The sequence below is a fragment of the Pseudophryne corroboree genome, unplaced genomic scaffold, assembly GCF_028390025.1.
Source record: "Pseudophryne corroboree isolate aPseCor3 unplaced genomic scaffold, aPseCor3.hap2 scaffold_490, whole genome shotgun sequence".
Taxonomy (NCBI): Eukaryota; Metazoa; Chordata; class Amphibia; order Anura; family Myobatrachidae; genus Pseudophryne; species Pseudophryne corroboree.
In genome coordinates, this window is record NW_026970098.1 from 250,754 (window position 1) to 274,194 (window position 23,441).

Here is a 23,441-nt window from a genome sequence, read left to right on the forward strand (position 1 = left end):
TCACTGCTCATTGCATTGTGGTGTTCTGTATACTACAGTAACATAGTAATATAGTAACATATAGTAACATAGTTTTTGAGGTTGAATAGAGGCAAATTGCCCATCGTGTTCAACCTGTTTTAAGTTGTGATGATTCTACATACTTGCTTAATAATGTATTATGACTAGTTAGCTACTACAACTCATGTTACCCCCGGATTAACCATGTTGATATTTTAAGTATTATAAACTTGGATAGCTTTTTCATTCAGAAATGTATCCATTCCTTTTTTAAATCCAATTACAGAGTCCGCCATTACCACCTTCCCTGGCAGGGAATTCCACATCCTGATTGCCCTAACAGTGAAGATCATAGTATCTCACCTGGCAGGTAAGTAGGAGTTGGGCCAGAGCTGTGGAGGATTGCTGCTCGGGCACCCCCTGTGAAGTGAAGGAGATCCAACTGAGGCAGCACAAGGGAACTCTCGAAAGAAGAACAAGGCTAGAGGAAGATCTGAGACAAAGAAATCTGACTTTTACCAGAGCTGACCAGAGGAAAGCACAAACACAGTCCCCCACTACCACAAATAATGCAGTCGAGTTTCCCACATTTTGGAAATCACAGGGGTCAGCATACCCAGAATGCAATGAATGAACCTCACCCTGGGAGAACAATCTTCATGACCATGGTATCGCCTATGCAAAATAAGTATGATTTGGGATAGGGCTGGGGAGGGCCGCTGCTCAGGCACATCTCTGTCAAGTATAGGAGATTCAACTGAGGCAGCACAAGGGAACTCTCATCTGGGGACAACAACTGCAGGGAGAACACATATTTTCAGATGAACATGGGAGGGCAGAAGGCTGCCTAATACTGAAGCACCCCCAAACAACAAACCAAATGCAACAACTAGTACAAGCATTCCTGGGGGAAGTTCTGCAGAAGATGGATTTGCATACGGTGATGTCATCCAAGCAGTGGGCCAAAGTTGGCTGGAACCCTCATCTGCATATGAAAAGAGAAAAGGGGCATGCAGGGCATGGCGGCCTTTTGCGGCGCTTGGATGACCCCTAGTTCGCATTAAACACCTCCACCCTCCTTTGGTGTGGGGCTCATGTTGACAATGCCCCAGCCTCTGAAGCATTCAAGCTTATTTCTTACAGCAGCTTGGCACTGAAACAGCTCCAGAGCTGCTCCGTAAGGCAAGTAAAAGGGTGTGGGCCCTGCAGCACTACCTGTAGTTTGCATTGTGCATTGGAAGGCACAAAGTAAGCAGACAGGAGGAGAAGTCAGGATAGTGCACAAGGGTTAGCTGAACACACTAACCGATTGCGCCACAGAGACACTTTGCAAAAAGTATATACTGACAAAGACTAATAAGCATTCATCTAGAACGATTCCTAGAAAAACTTTAAAAAGTCAATAATCTGGAGAATGTTTGTAAGATGTTTCTTCCAGCAACCAATGAAGAAACACATTGGTACTTTCGCATGATGAGTGAGTGCTTCAGGATCTCTTGCACTTACATGTGCAGCAGAGTACTGCAATGGAAGCATGCTGGGTCCATAACCCAGAGGTAGGCAGATTGAAACTATCCTTTTGCTATATGCATTTTTTTGTTGTTCATTAAAGTAATCCAAAACTGGGATTGATATTTTAGCTTTTATTTTTACTTAAAGTACAATAACTTTTACCATTTTAATTTGTTTTAATAGTATATTGACAGTATTGTTTTCTTTCAAAAATCCACTTAATTTTCTTTACCCTATTATTAAAATGGTAATTGACAAAAACAAACTACATTGTCACCAGAAGGGCAATACAAAATGTACAAGTGATATATTAAAATCATCTTTCCAGCTTGAATTTCAATGATGCATTGGGGCAACGATTTTGTGAGAAACATCTTCACCCTTAAATAAAGATTTTCTTAATTCCTTACCTGTGTGCTAATTAGATATCACCTTGTTTTCACATTAAACAGACTTCCACATGAGAAAGCAGCAAGGATGCAGTGGCGTTAATGTTTCCTGGTGTCAACCTGTATTATTTCAGTAGATATTGAAATGAGGATGCATCTTGCTGCCTTTCCAATGAAGCAAGTTTAATTTAGTAATAGGTGAAAAACCATCCCTACAAATATGTTAATCAGATACTTGGCTTTGTGGACACTTTTCAGAGAACAAATTAGTTAGCATAAAAATAAAGCCAGAAAATAAAGAGCTGTTTAATCACTCAATTGGATTTTTCTGCCAGCATTTTTCTTTTTCTCTGCAACCCACTGCTAAATTGTGCTTCCTAGCTGTTTTTATAAAATCACTGAATCAAATCTAACTCTGATTACATCAGAGAAGGCCAGGTACCCTACACCATAACAGGGGGTTTGAAATTTTGACTTGTCTACTTAAAGATCACCAAAATCTGATAACAAGGTCAATTAAGTCCCTGGGTGGGATTGAACCACCAACCTTTTGGTTAATAGCCTTACACACTAACTGATTGCGCCACCGCGACACTTTGCAAAAGTACATACTGACAAAGGCTAATAAGCATTCATCTAGAACGATTCCTAGAAACATTTTAAAAAGTCAATAATGTGGAGAGTTTTTGTATGATGTTTCTTCCATCAACCAATGAAGAAACACATTGGTACTTTCCCATGATGAGTGAGTGCTTCAGGATCTCTTGCACTTACATGTGCAGCAGAGTACTGTAATGGAAGCATGCTGGGTCCATAACCCAGAGGTAGGCAGATTGAAACTATCCTCTGCTATATGCATTTTTTTTTTGTTAATTAAAGTAATCCAAAACTGGGATTGATATTTTTGCTCTTTTATTTTTACTTAAAGTACAATAACTTTTACCATTTTAATTTGTTTTAATAGTATATTGACAGTATTGTTTTCTTTCAAAAATCCAATTAATTTTCTTTACCCGATTATTAAAATGGTAATTGACAAAAACAAACTACATTGTCACCAGAAGAGCAATACAAAATGTACAAGTGATATATTAAAATCATCTTTCCAGCTTGAATTTCAATGATGCATTGGGGCAACGATTTTGTGAGAAACATCTTCACCCTTAAATAAAGATTTTCTTAATTCCTTACCTGTGTGCTAATTAGATATCACCTTGTTTTCACATTAAACAGACTTCCACATGAGAAAGCAGCAAGGATGCAGTGGCGTTAATGTTTCCTGGTGTCAACCTGTATTATTTCAGTAGATATTGAAATGAGGATGCATCTTGCTGCCTTTCCAATGAAGCAAGTTTAATTTAGTAATAGGTGAAAAACCATCCCTACAAATATGTTAATCAGATACTTGGCTTTGTGGACACTTTTCAGAGAACAAATTAGTTAGCATAAAAATAAAGCCAGAAAATGAAGAGCTGTTTAATCACTCAATTGGATTTTTCTGCCAGCATTTTTCTTTTTCTCTGCAACCCACTGCTAAATTGTGCTTCCTAGCTGTTTTTATAAAATCACTGAATCAAATCTAACTCTGATTACATCAGAGAAGGCCAGGTACCCTACACCATAACAGGGGGTTTGAAATTTTGACTTGTCTACTTAAAGATCACCAAAATCTGATAACAAGGTCAATTAAGTCCCTGGGTGGGATTGAACCACCAATCTTTTGGTTAATAGCCTTACACACTAACTGATTGCGCCACCGCGACACTTTGCAAAAGTACATACTGACAAAGGCTAATAAGCATTCATCTAGAACGATTCCTAGAAACATTTTAAAAAGTCAATAATGTGGAGAGTTTTTGTATGATGTTTCTTCCATCAACCAATGAAGAAACACATTGGTACTTTCCCATGATGAGTGAGTGCTTCAGGATCTCTTGCACTTACATGTACAGCAGAGTACTGTAATGGAAGCATGCTGGGTCCATAACCCAGAGGTAGGCAGATTGAAACTATCCTCTGCTATATGCATTTTTTTTTTGTTAATTAAAGTAATCCAAAACTGGGATTGATATTTTTGCTCTTTTATTTTTACTTAAAGTACAATAACTTTTACCATTTTAATTTGTTTTAATAGTATATTGACAGTATTGTTTTCTTTCAAAAATCCAATTAATTTTCTTTACCCGATTATTAAAATGGTAATTGACAAAAGCAAACTACATTGTCACCAGAAGAGCAATACAAAATGTACAAGTGATATATTAAAATCATCTTTCCAGCTTGAATTTCAATGATGCATTGGGGCAACGATTTTGTGAGAAACATCTTCACCCTTAAATAAAGATTTTCTTAATTCCTTACCTGTGTGCTAATTAGATATCACCTTGTTTTCACATTAAACAGACTTCCACATGAGAAAGCAGCAAGGATGCAGTGGCGTTAATGTTTCCTGGTGTCAACCTGTATTATTTCAGTAGATATTGAAATGAGGATGCATCTTGCTGCCTTTCCAATGAAGCAAGTTTAATTTAGTAATAGGTGAAAAACCATCCCTACAAAGATGTTAATCAGATACTTGGCTTTGTGGACACTTTTCAGAGAACAAATTTGTTAGCATAAAAATAAAGCCAGAAAATGAAGAGCTGTTTAATCAGTCAATTGGATTTTTTTGCCAGCATATTTCTTTTTCTCTGCAACCCACTGCTAAATTGTGCTTCCTAGCTGTTTTTATAAAATCACTGAATCAAATCTAACTCTGATTACATCAGAGAAGGCCAGGTACCCTACACCATAACAGGGGTTTTCGAAATTTTGACTTGTCTACTTAAATATCACCAAAATCTGATCACAAGGTCAATTACGTCCCTGGGTGGGATTGAACCACCAACCTTTTGATTAATAGCTGAACACACTAACCGATTGCGCCACAGAGACACTTTGCAAAAACTACATACTGACAAAGACTAATAAGCATTCATCTAGAACGTTTCCTAGAAAAACTTTAAAAAGTCAATAATCTGGAGAGTTTTTGTAAGATGTTTCTTCCAGCAACCAATGAAGAAACACATTGGTACTTTCGCATGATGAGTGAGTGCTTCAGGATCTCTTGCACTTACATGTGCAGCAGAGTACTGCACTGGAAGCATGCTGGGCCCATAACCCAGAGGTAGGCAGATTGAAACTATCCTTTGCTATATGCATTTTTTTTTTGTTCATTAAAGTAATCCAAAACTGGGATTGATATTTTAGCTTTTATTTTTACTTAAAGTACAATAACTTTTACCATTTTAATTTTTTTTAATAGTATATTGACAGTATTGTTTTCTTTCAAAAATCCAATTAATTTTCTTTACCCGATTATTAAAATGGTAATTGACGAAAACAAACTACATTGTCACCAGAAGAGCAATACAAAATGTACAAGTGATATATTAAAATCATCTTTTCAGCTTGAATTTCAATGATGCATTGGGGCAACGATTTTGTGAGAAACATCTTCACCCTTAAATAAAGATTTTCTTAATTCCTTACCTGTGTGCTAATTAGATATCACCTTGTTTTCACATTAAACAGACTTCCACATGAGAAAGCAGCAAGGATGCAGTGGCGTTAATGTTTCCTGGTGTCAACCTGTATTATTTCAGTAGATATTGAAATGAGGATGCATCTTGCTGCCTTTCCAATGAAGCAAGTTTAATTTAGTAATAGGTGAAAAACCATCACTACAAATATGTTAATCAGATACTTGGCTTTGTGGACACTTTTCAGAGAACAAATTAGTTAGCATAAAAATAAAGCCAGAAAATGAAGAGCTGTTTAATCATTCAATTGGATTTTTCTGCCAGCATATTTCTTTTTCTCTGCAACCCACTGCTAAATTGTGCTTCCTAGCTGTTTTTATAAAATCACTGAATCAAATCTAACTCTGATTACATCAGAGAAGGCCAGGTACCCTACACCATAAGAGGGGGTTTGCAATTTTGACTTGTCTACTTAAATATCACCAAAATCTGACCACAAGGTCAATTACGTCCCTGGGTGGGATTGAACCACCAACCTTTTGATTAATAGCTGAACACACTAACCGATTGCGCCACAGAGACACTTTGCAAAAAGTATATACTGACAAAGACTAATAAGCATTCATCTAGAACGTTTCCTAGAAAAACTTTAAAAAGTCAATAATCTGGAGAGTGTTTGTAAGATGTTTCTTCCAGCAACCAATGAAGAAACACATTGGTACTTTCGCATGATGAGTGAGTGCTTCAGGATCTCTTGCACTTACATGTGCAGCAGAGTACTGCAATGGAAGCATGCTGGGTCCATAACCCAGAGGTAGGCAGATTGAAACTATCCTTTGCTATATGCATTTTTTTTTGTTCATTAAAGTAATCCAAAACTGGGATTGATATTTTAGCTTTTATTTTTACTTAAAGTACAATAACTTTTACCATTTTAATTTGTTTTAATAGTATATTGACAGTATTGTTTTCTTTCAAAAATCCACTTAATTTTCTTTACCCTATTATTAAAATGGTAATTGACAAAAACAAACTACATTGTCACCAGAAGAGCAATACAAAATGTACAAGTGATATATTAAAATCATCTTTCCAGCTTGAATTTCAATGATGCATTGGGGCAACGATTTTGTGAGAAACATCTTCACCCTTAAATAAAGATTTTCTTAATTCCTTACCTGTGTGCTAATTAGATATCACCTTGTTTTCACATTAAACAGACTTCCACATGAGAAAGCAGCAAGGATGCAGTGGCGTTAATGTTTCCTGGTGTCAACCTGTATTATTTCAGTAGATATTGAAATGAGGATGCATCTTGCTGCCTTTCCAATGAAGCAAGTTTAATTTAGTAATAGGTGAAAAACCATCCCTACTAATATGTTAATCAGATACTTGGCTTTGTGGACACTTTTCAGAGAACAAATTAGTTAGCATAAAAATAAAGCCAGAAAATGAAGAGCTGTTTAATCACTCAATTGGATTTTTCTGCCAGCATTTTTCTTTTTCTCTGCAACCCACTGCTAAATTGTGCTTCCTAGCTGTTTTTATAAAATCACTGAATCAAATCTAACTCTGATTACATCAGAGAAGGCCAGGTACCCTACACCATAACAGGGGGTTTGAAATTTTGACTTGTCTACTTAAAGATCACCAAAATCTGATAACAAGGTCAATTAAGTCCCTGGGTGGGATTGAACCACCACCCTTTTGGTTAATAGCCTTACACACTAACTGATTGCGCCACCGCGACACTTTGCAAAAGTACATACTGACAAAGGCTAATAAGCATTCATCTAGAACGATTCCTAGAAACATTTTAAAAAGTCAATAATGTGGAGAGTTTTTGTATGATGTTTCTTCCATCAACCAATGAAGAAACACATTGGTACTTTCCCATGATGAGTGAGTGCTTCAGGATCTCTTGCACTTACATGTGCAGCAGAGTACTGTAATGGAAGCATGCTGGGTCCATAACCCAGAGGTAGGCCGATTGAAACTATCCTCTGCTATATGCATTTTTTTTTTGTTAATTAAAGTAATCCAAAACTGGGATTGATATTTTTGCTCTTTTATTTTTACTTAAAGTACAATAACTTTTACCATTTTAATTTGTTTTAATAGTATATTGACAGTATTGTTTTCTTTCAAAAATCCAATTAATTTTCTTTACCCGATTATTAAAATGGTTATTGACAAAAGCAAACTACATTGTCACCAGAAGAGCAATACAAAATGTACAAGTGATATATTAAAATCATCTTTCCAGCTTGAATTTCAATGATGCATTGGGGCAACGATTTTGTGAGAAACATCTTCACCCTTAAATAAAGATTTTCTTAATTCCTTACCTGTGTGCTAATTAGATATCACCTTGTTTTCACATTAAACAGACTTCCACATGAGAAAGCAGCAAGGATGCAGTGGCGTTAATGTTTCCTGGTGTCAACCTGTATTATTTCAGTAGATATTGAAATGAGGATGCATCTTGCTGCCTTTCCAATGAAGCAAGTTTAATTTAGTAATAGGTGAAAAACCATCCCTACAAAGATGTTAATCAGATACTTGGCTTTGTGGACACTTTTCAGAGAACAAATTTGTTAGCATAAAAATAAAGCCAGAAAATGAAGAGCTGTTTAATCAGTCAATTGGATTTTTTTGCCAGCATATTTCTTTTTCTCTGCAACCCACTGCTAAATTGTGCTTCCTAGCTGTTTTTATAAAATCACTGAATCAAATCTAACTCTGATTACATCAGAGAAGGCCAGGTACCCTACACCACAGGTTCTCAAACTCAGTCCTCAGGACCCCACACAGTGCATGTTTTGCAGGTCTCCTCACAGAATCGCAAGAGAAATAATTAGCTCCACCTGTGGACCTCTAAAAATGTGTCAGTGAGTAATTAATACACCTGTGCACCTGCTGGGTTACCTGCAAAACATGCACTGTGTGGGGTCCTGAGGACCGAGTTTGAGAACCTATGCCCTACACCATAACAGGGGTTTTCGAAATTTTGACTTGTCTACTTAAATATCACCAAAATCTGATCACAAGGTCAATTACATCCCTGGGTGGGATTGAACCACCAACCTTTTGATTAATAGCTGAACACACTAACCGATTGCGCCACAGAGACACTTTGCAAAAAGTACATACTGACAAAGACTAATAAGCATTCATCTAGAACGTTTCCTAGAAAAACTTTAAAAAGTCAATAATCTGGAGAGTTTTTGTAAGATGTTTCTTCCAGCAACCAATGAAGAAACACATTGGTACTTTCGCATGATGAGTGAGTGCTTCAGGATCTCTTGCACTTACATGTGCAGCAGAGTACTGCACTGGAAGCATGCTGGGCCCATAACCCAGAGGTAGGCAGATTGAAACTATCCTTTGCTATATGCATTTTTTTTTTGTTCATTAAAGTAATCCAAAACTGGGATTGATATTTTAGCTTTTATTTTTACTTAAAGTACAATAACTTTTACCATTTTAATTTGTTTTAATAGTATATTGACAGTATTGTTTTCTTTCAAAAATCCAATTAATTTTCTTTACCCGATTATTAAAATGGTAATTGACAAAAACAAACTACATTGTCACCAGAAGAGCAATACAAAATGTACAAGTGATATATTAAAATCATCTTTCCAGCTTGAATTTCAATGATGCATTGGGGCAACGATTTTGTGAGAAACATCTTCACCCTTAAATAAAGATTTTCTTAATTCCTTACCTGTGTGCTAATTAGATATCACCTTGTTTTCACATTAAACAGACTTCCACATGAGAAAGCAGCAAGGATGCAGTGGCGTTAATGTTTCCTGGTGTCAACCTGTATTATTTCAGTAGATATTGAAATGAGGATGCATCTTGCTGCCTTTCCAATGAAGCAAGTTTAATTTAGTAATAGGTGAAAAACCATCACTACAAATATGTTAATCAGATACTTGGCTTTGTGGACACTTTTCAGAGAACAAATTAGTTAGCATAAAAATAAAGCCAGAAAATGAAGAGCTGTTTAATCACTCAATTGGATTTTTCTGCCAGCATATTTCTTTTTCTCTGCAACCCACTGCTAAATTGTGCTTCCTAGCTGTTTTTATAAAATCACTGAATCAAATCTAACTCTGATTACATCAGAGAAGGCCAGGTACCCTACACCATAACAGGGGGTTTGAAATTTTGACTTGTCTACTTAAAGATCACCAAAATCTGATAACAAGGTCAATTAAGTCCCTGGGTGGGATTGAACCACCAACCTTTTGGTTAATAGCCTTACACACTAACTGATTGCGCAACAGCGACACTTTGCAAAACTATATACTGTCAAAGGCTAATAAGCATTCATCTAGAACGATTCCTAGAAACATTTTAAAAAGTCAATAATGTGGAGAGTTTTTGTAAGATGTTTCTTCCATCAACCAATGAAGAAACACATTGGTACTTTCCCATGATGAGTGAGTGCTTCAGGATCTCTTGCACTTACATGTGCAGCAGAGTACTGTAATGGAAGCATGCTGGGTCCATAACCCAGAGGTAGGCAGATTGAAACTATCCTCTGCTATATGCATTTTTTTTGTTAATTAAAGTAATCCAAAACTGGGATTGATATTTTTGCTCTTTTATTTTTACTTAAAGTACAATAACTTTTACCATTTTAATTTGTTTTAATAGTATATTGACAGTATTGTTTTCTTTCAAAAATCCAATTAATTTTCTTTACCCGATTATTAAAATGGTAATTGACAAAAACAAACTACATTGTCACCAGAAGAGCAATACAAAATGTACAAGTGATATATTAAAATCATCTTTCCAGCTTGAATTTCAATGATGCATTGGGGCAACGATTTTGTGAGAAACATCTTCACCCTTAAATAAAGATTTTCTTAATTCCTTACCTGTGTGCTAATTAGATATCACCTTGTTTTCACATTAAACAGACTTCCACATGAGAAAACAGCAAAGATGCAGTGGCGTTAATGTTTCCTGGTGTCAACCTGTATTATTTCCGTAGATATTGAAATGAGGATGCATCTTGCTGCCTTTCCAATGAAGCAAGTTTAATTTAGTAATAGGTGAAAAACCATCCCTACAAAGATGTTAATCAGATACTTGGCTTTGTGGACACTTTTCAGAGAACAAATTTGTTATCATAAAAATAAAGCCAGAAAATGAAGAGCTGTTTAATCACTCAATTGGATTTTTCTGCCAGCATTTTTCTTTTTCTCTGCAACCCACTGCTAAATTGTGCTTCCTAGCTGATTTTTTATAAAATCACTTAATCAAATCTAACTCTGATTACATCAGAGAAGGCCAGGTACCCTACACCATAAGAGGGGGTTTGCAATTTTGACTTGTCTACTTAAATATCACCAAAATCTGATCACAAGGTCAATTACGTCCCTGGGTGGGATTGAACCACCAACCTTTTGATTAATAGCTGAACACACTAACCGATTGCGCCACAGAGACACTTTGCAAAAAGTCCATACTGACAAAGACTAATAAGCATTCATCTAGAACGTTTCCTAGAAAAACTTTAAAAAGTCAATAATCTGGAGAGTTTTTGTAAGATGTTTCTTCCAGCAACCAATGAAGAAACACATTGGTACTTTCCCATGATGAGTGAGTGCTTCAGGATCTCTTGCACTTACATGTGCAGCAGAGTACTGTAATGGAAGCATGCTGGGTCCATAACCCAGAGGTAGGCAGATTGAAACTATCCTCTGCTATATGCATTTTTTTTTTGTTAATTAAAGTAATCCAAAACTGGGATTGATATTTTTGCTCTTTTATTTTTACTTAAAGTACAATAACTTTTACCATTTTAATTTGTTTTAATAGTATATTGACAGTATTGTTTTCTTTCAAAAATCCAATTAATTTTCTTTACCCGATTATTAAAATGGTAATTGACAAAAGCAAACTACATTGTCACCAGAAGAGCAATACAAAATGTACAAGTGATATATTAAAATCATCTTTCCAGCTTGAATTTCAATGATGCATTGGGGCAACGATTTTGTGAGAAACATCTTCACCCTTAAATAAAGATTTTCTTAATTCCTTACCTGTATGCTAATTAGATATCACCTTGTTTTCACATTAAACAGACTTCCACATGAGAAAGCAGCAAGGATGCAGTGGCGTTAATGTTTCCTGGTGTCAACCTGTATTATTTCAGTAGATATTGAAATGAGGATGCATCTTGCTGCCTTTCCAATGAAGCAAGTTTAATTTAGTAATAGGTGAAAAACCATCCCTACAAAGATGTTAATCAGATACTTGGCTTTGTGGACACTTTTCAGAGAACAAATTTGTTAGCATAAAAATAAAGCCAGAAAATGAAGAGCTGTTTAATCAGTCAATTGGATTTTTTTGCCAGCATATTTCTTTTTCTCTGCAACCCACTGCTAAATTGTGCTTCCTAGCTGTTTTTATAAAATCACTGAATCAAATCTAACTCTGATTACATCAGAGAAGGCCAGGTACCCTACACCATAACAGGGGTTTTCGAAATTTTGACTTGTCTACTTAAATATCACCAAAATCTGATCACAAGGTCAATTACGTCCCTGGGTGGGATTGAACCACCAACCTTTTGATTAATAGCTGAACACACTAACCGATTGCGCCACAGAGACACTTTGCAAAACGTACATACTGACAAAGACTAATAAGCATTCATCTAGAACGTTTCCTAGAAAAACTTTAAAAAGTCAATAATCTGGAGAGTTTTTGTAAGATGTTTCTTCCAGCAACCAATGAAGAAACACATTGGTACTTTCGCATGATGAGTGAGTGCTTCAGGATCTCTTGCACTTACATGTGCAGCAGAGTACTGCACTGGAAGCATGCTGGGCCCATAACCCAGAGGTAGGCAGATTGAAACTATCCTTTGCTATATGCATTTTTTTTTGTTCATTAAAGTAATCCAAAACTGGGATTGATATTTTAGCTTTTATTTTTACTTAAAGTACAATAACTTTTACCATTTTAATTTTTTTTAATAGTATATTGACAGTATTGTTTTCTTTCAAAAATCCAATTAATTTTCTTTACCCGATTATTAAAATGGTAATTGACAAAAACAAACTACATTGTCACCAGAAGAGCAATACAAAATGTACAAGTGATATATTAAAATCATCTTTCCAGCTTGAATTTCAATGATGCATTGGGGCAACGATTTTGTGAGAAACATCTTCACCCTTAAATAAAGATTTTCTTAATTCCTTACCTGTGTGCTAATTAGATATCACCTTGTTTTCACATTAAACAGACTTCCACATGAGAAAGCAGCAAGGATGCAGTGGCGTTAATGTTTCCTGGTGTCAACCTGTATTATTTCAGGTGATATTGAAATGAGGATGCATCTTGCTGCCTTTCCAATGAAGCAAGTTTAATTTAGTAATAGGTGAAAAACCATCACTACAAATATGTTAATCAGATACTTGGCTTTGTGGACACTTTTCAGAGAACAAATTAGTTAGCATAAAAATAAAGCCAGAAAATGAAGAGCTGTTTAATCACTCAATTGGATTTTTCTGCCAGCATATTTCTTTTTCTCTGCAACCCACTGCTAAATTGTGCTTCCTAGCTGTTTTTATAAAATCACTGAATCAAATCTAACTCTGATTACATCAGAGAAGGCCAGGTACCCTACACCATAAGAGGGGGTTTGCAATTTTGACTTGTCTACTTAAATATCACCAAAATCTGATCACAAGGTCAATTACGTCCCTGGGTGGGATTGAACCACCAACCTTTTGATTAATAGCTGAACACACTAACCGATTGCGCCACAGAGACACTTTGCAAAAAGTATATACTGACAAAGACTAATAAGCATTCATCTAGAACGTTTCCTAGAAAAACTTTAAAAAGTCAATAATCTGGAGAGTGTTTGTAAGATGTTTCTTCCAGCAACCAATGTAGAAACACATTGGTACTTTCGCATGATGAGTGAGTGCTTCAGGATCTCTTGCACTTACATGTGCAGCAGAGTACTGCAATGGAAGCATGCTGGGTCCATAACCCAGAGGTAGGCAGATTGAAACTATCCTTTGCTATATGCATTTTTTTTTGTTCATTAAAGTAATCCAAAACTGGGATTGATATTTTAGCTTTTATTTTTACTTAAAGTACAATAACTTTTACCATTTTAATTTGTTTTAATAGTATATTGACAGTATTGTTTTCTTTCAAAAATCCACTTAATTTTCTTTACCCTATTATTAAAATGGTAATTGACAAAAACAAACTACATTGTCACCAGAAGAGCAATACAAAATGTACAAGTGATATATTAAAATCATCTTTCCAGCTTGAATTTCAATGATGCATTGGGGCAACGATTTTGTGAGAAACATCTTCACCCTTAAATAAAGATTTTCTTAATTCCTTACCTGTGTGCTAATTAGATATCACCTTGTTTTCACATTAAACAGACTTCCACATGAGAAAGCAGCAAGGATGCAGTGGCGTTAATGTTTCCTGGTGTCAACCTGTATTATTTCAGTAGATATTGAAATGAGGATGCATCTTGCTGCCTTTCCAATGAAGCAAGTTTAATTTAGTAATAGGTGAAAAACCATCCCTACAAATATGTTAATCAGATACTTGGCTTTGTGGACACTTTTCAGAGAACAAATTAGTTAGCATAAAAATAAAGCCAGAAAATGAAGAGCTGTTTAATTACTCAATTGGATTTTTCTGCCAGCATTTTTCTTTTTCTCTGCAACCCACTGCTAAATTGTGCTTCCTAGCTGTTTTTATAAAATCACTGAATCAAATCTAACTCTGATTACATCAGAGAAGGCCAGGTACCCTACACCATAACAGGGGGTTTGAAATTTTGACTTGTCTACTTAAAGATCACCAAAATCTGATAACAAGGTCAATTAAGTCCCTGGGTGGGATTGAACCACCAACCTTTTGGTTAATAGCCTTACACACTAACTGATTGCGCCACCGCGACACTTTGCAAAAGTACATACTGACAAAGGCTAATAAGCATTCATCTAGAACGATTCCTAGAAACATTTTAAAAAGTCAATAATGTGGAGAGTTTTTGTATGATGTTTCTTCCATCAACCAATGAAGAAACACATTGGTACTTTCCCATGATGAGTGAGTGCTTCAGGATCTCTTGCACTTACATGTGCAGCAGAGTACTGTAATGGAAGCATGCTGGGTCCATAACCCAGAGGTAGGCAGATTGAAACTATCCTCTGCTATATGCATTTTTTTTTTGTTAATTAAAGTAATCCAAAACTGGGATTGATATTTTTGCTCTTTTATTTTTACTTAAAGTACAATAACTTTTACCATTTTAATTTGTTTTAATAGTATATTGACAGTATTGTTTTCTTTCAAAAATCCAATTAATTTTCTTTACCCGATTATTAAAATGGTAATTGACAAAAACAAACTACATTGTCACCAGAAGAGCAATACAAAATGTACAAGTGATATATTAAAATCATCTTTCCAGCTTGAATTTCAATGATGCATTGGGGCAACGATTTTGTGAGAAACATCTTCACCCTTAAATAAAGATTTTCTTAATTCCTTACCTGTGTGCTAATTAGATATCACCTTGTTTTCACATTAAACAGACTTCCACATGAGAAAGCAGCAAGGATGCAGTGGCGTTAATGTTTCCTGGTGTCAACCTGTATTATTTCAGTAGATATTGAAATGAGGATGCATCTTGCTGCCTTTCCAATGAAGCAAGTTTAATTTAGTAATAGGTGAAAAACCATCCCTACAAAGATGTTAATCAGATACTTGGCTTTGTGGACACTTTTCAGAGAACAAATTTGTTAGCATAAAAATAAAGCCAGAAAATGAAGAGCTGTTTAATCAGTCAATTGGATTTTTTTGCCAGCATATTTCTTTTTCTCTGCAACCCACTGCTAAATTGTGCTTCCTAGCTGTTTTTATAAAATCACTGAATCAAATCTAACTCTGATTACATCAGAGAAGGCCAGGTACCCTACACCATAACAGGGGTTTTCGAAATTTTGACTTGTCTACTTAAATATCACCAAAATCTGATCACAAGGTCAATTACGTCCCTGGGTGGGATTGAACCACCAACCTTTTGATTAATAGCTGAACACACTAACCGATTGCGCCACAGAGACACTTTGCAAAAAGTACATACTGACAAAGACTAATAAGCATTCATCTAGAACGTTTCCTAGAAAAACTTTAAAAAGTCAATAATCTGGAGAGTGTTTGTAAGATGTTTCTTCCAGCAACCAATGAAGAAACACATTGGTACTTTCGCATGATGAGTGAGTGCTTCAGGATCTCTTGCACTTACATGTGCAGCAGAGTACTGCACTGGAAGCATGCTGGGCCCATAACCCAGAGGTAGGCAGATTGAAACTATCCTTTGCTATATGCATTTTTTTTTTGTTCATTAAAGTAATCCAAAACTGGGATTGATATTTTAGCTTTTATTTTTACTTAAAGTACAATAACTTTTACCATTTTAATTTGTTTTAATACTATATTGACAGTATTGTTTTCTTTCAAAAATCCAATTAATTTTCTTTACCCGATTATTAAAATGGTAATTGACAAAAACAAACTACATTGTCACCAGAAGAGCAATACAAAATGTACAAGTGATATATTAAAATCATCTTTCCAGCTTGAATTTCAATGATGCATTGGGGCAACGATTTTGTGAGAAACATCTTCACCCTTAAATAAAGATTTTCTTAATTCCTTACCTGTGTGCTAATTAGATATCACCTTGTTTTCACATTAAACAGACTTCCACATGAGAAAGCAGCAAGGATGCAGTGGCGTTAATGTTTCCTGGTGTCAACCTGTATTATTTCAGTAGATATTGAAATGAGGATGCATCTTGCTGCCTTTCCAATGAAGCAAGTTTAATTTAGTAATAGGTGAAAAACCATCACTACAAATATGTTAATCAGATACTTGGCTTTGTGGACACTTTTCAGAGAACAAATTAGTTAGCATAAAAATAAAGCCAGAAAATGAAGAGCTGTTTAATCACTCAATTGGATTTTTCTGCCAGCATATTTCTTTTTCTCTGCAACCCACTGCTAAATTGTGCTTCCTAGCTGTTTTTATAAAATCACTGAATCAAATCTAACTCTGATTACATCAGAGAAGGCCAGGTACCCTACACCATAAGAGGGGGTTTGCAATTTTGACTTGTCTACTTAAATATCACCAAAATCTGATCACAAGGTCAATTACGTCCCTGGGTGGGATTGAACCACCAACCTTTTGATTAATAGCTGAACACACTAACCGATTGCGCCACAGAGACACTTTGCAAAAAGTATATACTGACAAAGACTAATAAGCATTCATCTAGAACGTTTCCTAGAAAAACTTTAAAAAGTCAATAATCTGGAGAGTGTTTGTAAGATGTTTCTTCCAGCAACCAATGAAGAAACACATTGGTACTTTCGCATGATGAGTGAGTGCTTCAGGATCTCTTGCACTTACATGTGCAGCAGAGTACTGCACTGGAAGCATGCTGGGCCCATAACCCAGAGGTAGGCAGATTGAAACTATCCTTTGCTATATGCATTTTTTTTTGTTCATTAAAGTAATCCAAAACTGGGATTGATATTTTAGCTTTTATTTTTACTTAAAGTACAATAACTTTTACCATTTTAATTTGTTTTAATAGTATATTGACAGTATTGTTTTCTTTCAAAAATCCAATTAATTTTCTTTACCCGATTATTAAAATGGTAATTGACAAAAACAAACTACATTGTCACCAGAAGAGCAATACAAAATGTACAAGTGATATATTAAAATCATCTTTCCAGCTTGAATTTCAATGATGCATTGGGGCAACGATTTTGTGAGAAACATCTTCACCCTTAAATAAAGATTTTCTTAATTCCTTACCTGTGTGCTAATTAGATATCACCTTGTTTTCACATTAAACAGACTTCCACATGAGAAAGCAGCAAGGATGCAGTGGCGTTAATGTTTCCTGGTGTCAACCTGTATTATTTCAGTAGATATTGAAATGAGGATGCATCTTGCTGCCTTTCCAATGAAGCAAGTTTAATTTAGTAATAGGTGAAAAACCATCACTACAAATATGTTAATCAGATACTTGGCTTTGTGGACACTTTTCAGAGAACAAATTAGTTAGCATTAAAATAAAGCCAGAAAATGAAGAGCTGTTTAATCACTCAATTGGATTTTTCTGCCAGCATATTTCTTTTTCTCTGCAACCCACTGCTAAATTGTGCTTCCTAGCTGTTTTTATAAAATCACTGAATCAAATCTAACTCTGATTACATCAGAGAAGGCCAGGTACCCTACACCATAACAGGGGGTTTGAAATTTTGACTTGTCTACTTAAAGATCACCAAAATCTGATCACAAGGTCAATTAAGTCCCTGGGTGGGATTGAACCACCAACCTTTTGGTTAATAGCCTTACACACTAACTGATTGCGCCACAGCGACACTTTGCAAAACTATATACTGACAAAGGCTAATAAGCATTCATCTAGAACGATTCATAGAAACATTTTAAAAAGTCAATAATGTGGAGAGTTTTTGTAAGATGTTTCTTCCATCAACCAATGAAGAAACACATTGGTACTTTCCCATGATGAGTGAGTGCTTCAGGATCTCTTGCACTTACATGTGCAGCAGAGTACTGTAATGGAAGCATGCTGGGTCCATAACCCAGAGGTAGGCAGATTGAAACTATCCTCTGCTATATGCATTTTTTTTGTTAATTAAAGTAATCCAAAACTGGGATTGATATTTTTGCTCTTTTATTTTTACTTAAAGTACAATAACTTTTACCATTTTAATTTGTTTTAATAGTATATTGACAGTATTGTTTTCTTTCAAAAATCCAATTAATTTTCTTTACCCGATTATTAAAATGGTAATTGACAAAAACAAACTACATTGTCACCAGAAGAGCAATACAAAATGTACAAGTGATATATTAAAATCATCTTTCCAGCTTGAATTTCAATGATGCATTGGGGCAACGATTTTGTGAGAAACATCTTCACCCTTAAATAAAGATTTTCTTAATTCCTTACCTGTGTGCTAATTAGATATCACCTTGTTTTCACATTAAACAGACTTCCACATGAGAAAACAGCAAAGATGCAGTGGCGTTAATGTTTCCTGGTGTCAACCTGTATTATTTCCGTAGATATTGAAATGAGGATGCATCTTGCTGCCTTTCCAATGAAGCAAGTTTAATTTAGTAATAGGTGAAAAACCATCCCTACAAAGATGTTAATCAGATACTTGGCTTTGTGGACACTTTTCAGAGAACAAATTTGTTATCATAAAAATAAAGCCAGAAAATGAAGAGCTGTTTAATCACTCAATTGGATTTTTCTGCCAGCATTTTTCTTTTTCTCTGCAACCCACTGCTAAATTGTGCTTCCTAGCTGATTTTTTATAAAATCACTTAATCAAATCTAACTCTGATTACATCAGAGAAGGCCAGGTACCCTACACCATAAGAGGGGGTTTGCAATTTTGACTTGTCTACTTAAATATCACCAAAATCTGATCACAAGGTCAATTACGTCCCTGGGTGGGATTGAACCACCAACCTTTTGACTAATAGCTGAACACACTAACCGATTGCGCCACAGAGACACTTTGCAAAAAGTCCATACTGACAAAGACTAATAAGCATTCATCTAGAACGTTTCCTAGAAAAACTTTAAAAAGTCAATAATCTGGAGAGTTTTTGTAAGATGTTTCTTCCAGCAACCAATGAAGAAACACATTGGTACTTTCGCATGATGAGTGAGTGCTTCAGGATCTCTTGCACTTACATGTGCAGCAGAGTACTGCAATGGAAGCATGCTGGGCCCATAACCCAGAAGTAGGCAGATTGAAACTATCCTTTGCTATATGCATTTTTTTTTGTTCATTAAAGTAATCCAAAACTGGGATTGATATTTTAGCTTTTATTTTTACTTAAAGTACAATAACTTTTACCATTTTAATTTGTTTTAATAGTATATTGACAGTATTGTTTTCTTTCAAAAATCCACTTAATTTTCTTTACCCTATTATTAAAATGGTAATTGACAAAAACAAACTACATTGTCACCAGAAGAGCAATACAAAATGTACAAGTGATATATTAAAATCATCTTTCCAGCTTGAATTTCAATGATGCATTGGGGCAACGATTTTGTGAGAAACATCTTCACCCTTAAATAAAGATTTTCTTAATTCCTTACCTGTGTGCTAATTAGATATCACCTTGTTTTCACATTAAACAGACTTCCACATGAGAAAGCAGCAAGGATGCAGTGGCGTTAATGTTTCCTGGTGTCAACCTGTATTATTTCAGTAGATATTGAAATGAGGATGCATCTTGCTGCCTTTCCAATGAAGCAAGTTTAATTTAGTAATAGGTGAAAAACCATCCCTACAAATATGTTAATCAGATACTTGGCTTTGTGGACACTTTTCAGAGAACAAATTAGTTAGCATAAAAATAAAGCCAGAAAATGAAGAGCTGTTTAATCACTCAATTGGATTTTTCTGCCAGCATATTTCTTTTTCTCTGCAACCCACTGCTAAATTGTGCTTCCTAGCTGTTTTTATAAAATCACTGAATCAAATCTAACTCTGATTACATCAGAGAAGGCCAGGTACCCTACACCATAACAGGGGGTTTGAAATTTTGACTTGTCTACTTAAAGATCACCAAAATCTGATAACAAGGTCAATTAAGTCCCTGGGTGGGATTGAACCACCAACCTTTTGGTTAATAGCCTTACACACTAACTGATTGCGCCACAGCGACACTTTGCAAAAGTACATACTGACAAAGGCTAATAAGCATTCATCTAGAACGATTCCTAGAAACATTTTAAAAAGTCAATAATGTGGAGAGTTTTTGTAAGATGTTTCTTCCATCAACCAATGAAGAAACACATTGGTACTTTCCCATGACGAGTGAGTGCTTCAGGATCTCTTGCACTTACATGTGCAGCAGAGTACTGTAATGGAAGCATGCTGGGTCCATAACCCAGAGGTAGGCAGATTGAAACTATCCTCTACTATATGCATTTTTTTTTGTTAATTAAATTAATCCAAAACTGGGATTGATATTTTTGCTCTTTTATTTTTACTTAAAGTACAATAACTTTTACCATTTTAATTTGTTTTAATAGTATATTGACAGTATTGTTTTCTTTCAAAAATCCAATTAATTTTCTTTACCCGATTATTAAAATGGTAATTGACAAAAACAAACTACATTGTCACCAGAAGAGCAATACAAAATGTACAAGTGATATATTAAAATCATCTTTCCAGCTTGAATTTCAATGATGCATTGGGGCAACGATTTTGTGAGAAACATCTTCACCCTTAAATAAAGATTTTCTTAATTCCTTACCTGTGTGCTAATTAGATATCACCTTGTTTTCACATTAAACAGACTTCCACATGAGAAAACAGCAAAGATGCAGTGGCGTTAATGTTTCCTGGTGTCAACCTGTATTATTTCCGTAGATATTGAAATGAGGATGCATCTTGCTGCCTTTCCAATGAAGCAAGTTTAATTTAGTAATAGGTGAAAAAACATCCCTACAAAGATGTTAATCAGATACTTGGCTTTGTGGACACTTTTCAGAGAACAAATTTGTTATCATAAAAATAAACCCAGAAAATGAAGAGCTGTTTAATCACTCAATTGGATTTTTCTGCCAGCATTTTTCTTTTTCTCTGCAACCCACTGCTAAATTGTGCTTCCTAGCTGTTTTTTTTATAAAATCACTTAATCAAATCTAACTCTGATTACATCAGAGAAGGCCAGGTACCCTACACCATAAGAGGGGGTTTGCAATTTTGACTTGTCTACTTAAATATCACCAAAATCTGATTACAAGGTCAATTACGTCCCTGGGTGGGATTGAACCACCAACCTTTTGATTAATAGCTGAACACACTAACCGATTGCGCCACAGAGACACTTTGCAAAAAGTACATACTGACAAAGATTAATAAGCATTCATCTAGAACGTTTCCTAGAAAAACTTTAAAAAGTCAATAATCTGGAGAGTTTTTGTAAGATGTTTCTTCCAGCAACCAATGAAGAAACACATTGGTACTTTCGCATGATGAGTGAGTGCTTCAGGATCTCTTGCACTTACATGTGCAGCATAGTACTGCAATGGAAGCATGCTGGGCCCATAACCCAGAGGTAGGCAGATTGAAACTATCCTTTGCTATATGCATTTTTTTTTTGTTCATTAAAGTAATCCAAAACTGGGATTGATATTTTAGCTTTTATTTTTACTTAAAGTACAATAACTTTTACCATTTTAATTTGTTTTAGTGCAAAAGGCATATCAGCAGTCAGCACTAACTGGTGACATGCCATTTGTACAAGTAAGCCATGTGTGACTAATATATAAACATACTTTATTAAATAACACCTCAAACTATCATACCCTGGATTCAAACCTATAACCTGTTGAATTCTAATCAAACACCCTACCCATGGAGCTACTTGATCCTGCATCTTTTCTAACCTCCAAAAACAGATTCAGTTGCATTTTCCAGCGTGTTTTGTTTGCGCCTTTGCAAATGTCTTACATCGACAAACTTATTTAGTACTATTTTGCAAATAGGGTTACATTGTCGCAACATTGTGTTCCCTAATTGCTTGATTTTTTAAATGCAACAATTGATAAAGACACCTGATAATTGCTCTGTGGAGTCTTATTTTGTGTTTTGTGTTTAGTCTTTAGATCTGAATTTGAATGTACTTGTGAACTAACTTAATTTCCTACTTCTAAATTCATTCCTAAATTCACTACTTACATGAATCCTGTAGTTGGGCATTTTGGGACTTCGATTGTGGGCATTGTTTTGTGTCCAGACCAGCAGCAGGTGGTGTGCATTTGCTGGAAAGGCATCGAAGGCCTCCGATATGCTGCATCTCCTGATGTGTGTCTCCCTCAAGTGGCTGTCAGCAAATGCCTGCTAGACACCCCATTCCAAGCTTATTGTGACATCATGGAACATGCATCATAGAACAGGCATGCTAAAACATGGGTCTTCAACCTGCGACCCTCCAGCTGCTGTGGAACTACACATCCCAGCATGCCCTGCCTCAGTTTTAGCATACCTTAATAGCAAAACTGTGGCAGGGCATGCTGGGATGTGTAGTTTCACAGCAGCTGGAGGGCCACAGGATGAAGACCCATGTGCTAGAGCCAAGCCGCAGGTACATTGAATGCTAGCAAGCTGAATATTTAAATCCTTTTTGTTCCGCAGCATTCCAATGCGGAAGATTCCATGGAACCAGAGATCCTTCCATTGAGAAGGACATGCTGCCTGGATGACTACACTGTGCAAATTAAATCACGGAGCCAGTTGGCTTGTGGGTGGCTCTGGTGACTGGGTGGTTGGGTGGGTGGTGTGTCGGAAGTGGAGCGCATGCAAATGATTGTGTATCATCCAGCTAGTGAGAGAGAAAACTCATGCAGGAGTGTGCCTGCTTGTCAGTGGGTTATGCACCTTGCCAGACGTTAAATCTACATAGAGCAGCTGGAGGGGACAAGAGCAGGTTTGCAAATTATAGATAGAAGAGCATATATGCTGGCGCATTCTCCATGATTGTGTCAGCTTATGTTTTGGTGCACTGCACTTTCCTCCACTAAGTTTTAGCCATTTTTGTTAAGCTCAAGTGTAGTTGCTTCTCGGCCTTTTGGCTGTGATCTTGTATCGTGGTTGAAGGGTCTGCTGGAGGGAGGGATTGTTTTCTTCATTGGCGAAAGACCAAAGATATTCCAGGATGGAAGGCTTGGGAACACTATCTGTTTTTCAGTTGTGGAAGAGCACAGAGGTCGGATTGGACTACATTCTATAGTAAAGGATATCTTTCTATTTATTGACCCTCCCCTTATATGTGTCTGTGTTACAATAAAGCTTCGGTTTTGTGAATCCCTCACCCTCTTACACTCCACACCCATAGCCTTATTAAC

The 23,441-nt window shown here is 35.9% G+C and overlaps 1 non-coding gene across 1 annotated transcript; it reads right to left on the reverse strand.

Annotated features, from left to right (window-relative positions):
* Positions 1-529: 529 nt before the first annotated feature.
* Positions 530-692, reverse strand: LOC135029511 (U1 spliceosomal RNA). The gene has a single exon (XR_010225637.1). It is a non-coding gene; the product is annotated as a U1 spliceosomal RNA (small nuclear RNA).
* Positions 693-23,441: the final 22,749 nt, after the last annotated feature.